General features: G+C 41.8%; 1 protein-coding gene and 1 long non-coding RNA gene across 2 annotated transcripts in view; one reads left to right on the top strand and one right to left on the bottom strand.

Annotated features, from left to right (window-relative positions):
- The window catches only part of LOC109301130, a 12,840-nt gene extending 8,535 nt beyond the window's left edge, over positions 1–4,305 (top strand). Inside the window, exon 2 of the long non-coding RNA XR_002098439.1 lies at positions 3,931–4,305. This is a non-coding gene — a long non-coding RNA (uncharacterized LOC109301130). The remainder of the gene's footprint in view (positions 1–3,930) is intronic.
- SPATA5 (spermatogenesis associated 5) overlaps positions 1–4,594 on the bottom strand; it is a 395,498-nt gene that overhangs the window by 203,042 nt on the left and 187,862 nt on the right. The window lies entirely within an intron of this gene.

Genomic DNA, 4,594 nt, shown 5'->3' on the forward strand with positions numbered 1-4,594 from the left:
GGTCCTTCAGATACGTGAGAAGTCAGAAGAAAAACAGGGCAACACTGGACCCCTGCTAAACCAACTGGGGCAGCTGACAACCGACACCCAATGATTATTTTGCATCAGTTTTTCACCAGCCCAAAAAGACCACCCTGCCTAACATGATGCAGGATGACCTGGGTGAGAGTGAACATATGCCCACCACTGGTGTAGATCTTGTGAGAGAGCACCTTGAGAGGCTGAACAGCCACAAATCAACTGATCTGAATAGACTGCACCCAAGAGTGCTAAATGAAGTGGCAAACACCATAGTGCAGCCACTGGCAAGGATATTCGAGACTCGTGGCGCCTGGGCAAAGTACCTGAAGACTGAAAGAGGGCCAATGTGGTGCCTATCTTGAAGAAAGGGAGGAAAAAAGATCCAGGAAACTAAAGGCCAATCATTTTGACCTCAATCTCTGGAAAGAGCTTGGAAAAAATTATCAAAGAAACCATTCTTGACAGGCTAACAGAAGGCAACATTCTGAGGGATAGCCAGCACAGGTTTGCTGCAAGTAGGTCTTGCCTGACCAATCTTATTTCCTTCTATGACCAGGTGTTGCATCACCTGGACAAAAAGGAAGAGGTTGATATTATATATCTGGACTTTAAAAAAGCCTTTGACCTGGTGTCCCATGCTGTGCTTGTGGAAAAACTGTGCAACTCCAGCCTCGACTACACTACAGTCTGACAACTGGGGAACTGGCTCTGAGGTCAGACCCAGAGAGTGGTGGCTGACGGAACCAAATCAACATGGCCCTCAGTGTCCAGTGGTGTCACCCAAGGCTCTGTTCTTAGACCTGTACTCTTTAATATCTTTATAAACAACCTGGACTCTGGTGTCAGAAGAGGACTGGCCAAGTTCGATGATGACACCTAACTTTGGGGACCAGTATTCACACTTGAGGGTAGGCTGCTGATCCAGGCTGACCTTGATAAGCTTGCAAGGTGGGCAGATGAAAACCTGGTGGCATTCAATACAGAGAATGCAAGGTGCTCCACCTCAGGGAAAAAACCCCCACATCACACTTATAGGCCGGGCAGTGCTACGTTCGCTAGCACCACAGCTGAAAGAGAGTTGGCAGTCATGGCTGACCACAAAATGAATATGAGCCACCAATGCGATACTGCAGCCAGCAAAGTGAATGAAACTCTGGCTTGCATCTACTGATGCATCTCAAGCAAGACCCCGGATGTCATCCTCCCACCGTACTCGGACTTGGTGAGACCGCAGCTGGAGTACTGCATCCAATTCTGAGCTCCACAATTCAGGAAGGATGTGGAGAAGCTTGAAAGGGTCCAGAGGAGAGCCATGCACATGATTAGAAGGCAAGAGAACAGGCCACGTGCATGATCAGAGGGAATGTGCATGGTCAGAGGGCAAGAGAGCAACCATATGAAGAGAGGCTGCAAGCTATGGGACTCTTCAGCCTGGAGAAGCAGAGGCTCATGGGTGACTTGGTGGCAGCCTATAAGTACACAATGGGTATGCATTAGGATCAGGGGGAACACCTGCTCACCAGAGCACCACAAGGGATGACAAGGTCCAATGTCCAAAACTCCTGCAAGACAGTTTTAGGCTGGACTTAAGGAAAAACTTCTTTACTGTCTGACCCGTCAAGGCCTGGAATAGACTCCCCCCAGAGGTGGTGCAAGCACCTACTCTGGATACTTTTAAGAAATATTTGGATGCTTATCTTGCTGGGATCCTCTGACCCTAGCTGACTTTCTGCCCTTTGGGCAGGGGGCTGGACCTGATCATCTTATGAAGTCCCTTCCAGCCCTAATGTCTACGAAATCTATGAAGTCCATTCCCTCCACAGCTGCCCTCTCATCCCTCTGATATACCTAAGGTATGTCAATGGCATCATTATACTGACACATGGGAAGGAATCTCTTGAGAAATTTCACCAGGACTTACAACATCTTCTACTCCTCCATCAAAATAACTCTGGAATACTCCACCCAGGACATCCATTTCTTAGGAACTATGGTGAAGATTTGTAATAGTCACACTGCCACTGCATTGTATTGGAAACCCACCTAACACCACACCTACCTTCATGCTTTCATCTTAAGCATACCACTATATCCATCATCTCCAGCCAAGCTCTATGTTACAACTGTATCTGCTCTGTTCTTTCTGACCAAGACGCACACTTTAAGGATCTGGCCTAGGGATTCCTACAATACAATCCCCAAACTGTAGCTACTCAAATCAACCAAGCCAGACTCAAACCTCCCTCCAACCTGCCACAACACCAGCCTTGAGACAAAGACAACAGAGTCCTTCTGGTTGTCACTGGAAGCACCCAGTTTGGACACACGATAAATTACCTCCAAGCCTTCCTGGATAAGGATGACCATCTCAAGGTATTGGCCATCATGGCCAAACTTGTCCTGATTTACAGACAACTCTCTCAAGTTCAAATGGCAACAGGCTACCAACTCCTATTGTCACCAAGGCACCAGGCCTTCCACTGCCCCAGATGCAAGCTGTACCCCCTCATCAAAACAGGTCACATCATCACAGGACCAAATAACCCAGATGATGACAACCAAGGTTCATACACATGCACCTTTACCAATGCCATATATGACATCACCCACTTACAGTGCTCCTCTGCTGCCTACACTGGACAGATGGGGTGATTCCTAAATGTAAGAATTAATGAACAATCTGACACCAGTTCCAGAAAGACAGACAAGCCTGTGACAGAACATTTTAAACTTCCATTGCATTGCTGTGAGCCCAGAGTAGCTGGTCTTAAGACAACAAAGTTTTAAAAGAGAAACTTGAATGTGAAACTGCAGAAAAAGAAACCAACCACAAATTGGATTTTGTTAGGTATGGTCTGAACAGGGACTACAGACTCTTATCCTATTACCTTCTTGCCTTCTGCCTCATTTAAAAGCAAAGCCAGATAAGAAAAGCTCCACTCCCTCTCCCACATGCACACATTTTCCCCTCTAGAAAGTCTAAACCTCAAAATGGAACACTATTCAATTATTATTACTAGTAATATTTTACTAGGAACCCAAGATTTCTGGATGTTCAGTCTGTGTCTATCTGTGACAGCTGTAAAATATTAAGCTTTAAAATTTCAACTCTATGATATGTGAAAAAGCTATTATTAGGCTTCAAGACAAGTTCTTAATATTTCTTAGTTAAACGTCCCTCTTTCAAAAGCCTGTGTAGCTGCACTCATAACAGGAGTCTAGTTTTAGAGCTAAAGAACAAAAATCAATTACATATATTTTCCTTCATTCTGTAGAAAAATAAATTCTAAAATAGTTGCCATAAATTAGAACATAAAAAATCATGACATGTTAAATGTGATTTAAAGGTTTTAGTAATAACTCATTTGGGGCAATCTATTTACAGCCAGAATAGTTGCGAGTATTGCAGCCATCTAAACTGTATGACAATGAAATCACACCACATTATCATGTTGTTTTAGATGCATCACTTAGCTTGTTTATATATTCACTTCAGTTAGAACAGGATTTGACCCAAGAAGTAAGATGTATGTGTGATATGATTTCATATTAGCCCACTCCTGCAGACCTAAATGAATGGTGAGATTGTTCCAATATAAATCCTTCAATTAATCATCACAGAATAAAAAATGGACTTTATTTCATTTGTGTACTAGGTTTTCCTTGGTTAAAGTACTACAGGAGTTTCATGGGTTAAGAAATCAGCTATAACCTGACAACTATGAAATGCCTCTTTTATTACATATATTAATACCTGCAGTAGCCATCATATTGAAATAGTTTTTATATATGATACTATATAGAAGCATTTACGTATGTACAAAACTGTTTTGAAGATGACTTGCAATTGGAAGAGGAAAAGGGGTCTTGAAAGATTGTTTTTTCTTTGCTTCTCCATAATGCATACAGGAAGAATAAGCTTTTGTCTTTGTCTTCACCCCTGTTGTTCCCCAAGGTATGGGGGAAGGCTGCTGCTTTTGCTAACTGGACTTATAAATTTAATCCATCCTGGATAATGTTATGGTGACATAAGACCTAGTGCAAGAAAGTAAAAGCAGTGTAACAAAGATAAAGAAGGTATTCGTCATCAGATTCACTGTCTGTTAGATACGTGAATAAGCTTTTTAATATCAATGGTTGAGGAACACTTGAAGTTTATCTGTTAAAATTTAATACCCAGCTACCTTTTGATTAAAAGTTCACAGCATGTATGATCTGAGGTGACCATGTTCCTCCATCAAAAAACAGGAAGGATTGCATATGTGCTCAGAATATTTCCAAAGGGGGGGAAAAAAAAAATCGTGAAGATTTTTTTTTCTTTCAGGACTTCTTCACGCAACACAATCAAAAACATGACAAAATCTTTAAAAATGTTTTGTCTTCAATATAATAGATGAACATCACAAAATAAGTAAAATGTAGAAGTTGCAAATACAGGAATTTTTAAAGTTTCTATGAAGGAAAGAAAACTCTCACCCTAGCAAAGAAAATCACTTCCTTAACACAATATTATACATTTACATTTGGAATAACCACATTATTAGTGAAACAAACACTATTCTCTAGCTTACAT

The sequence above is a fragment of the Gavialis gangeticus genome, unplaced genomic scaffold (genome assembly GCF_001723915.1).
Source record: "Gavialis gangeticus isolate Ggan-Ray unplaced genomic scaffold, GavGan_comp1, whole genome shotgun sequence".
Lineage (NCBI taxonomy): Eukaryota > Metazoa > Chordata > Crocodylia > Gavialidae > Gavialis > Gavialis gangeticus.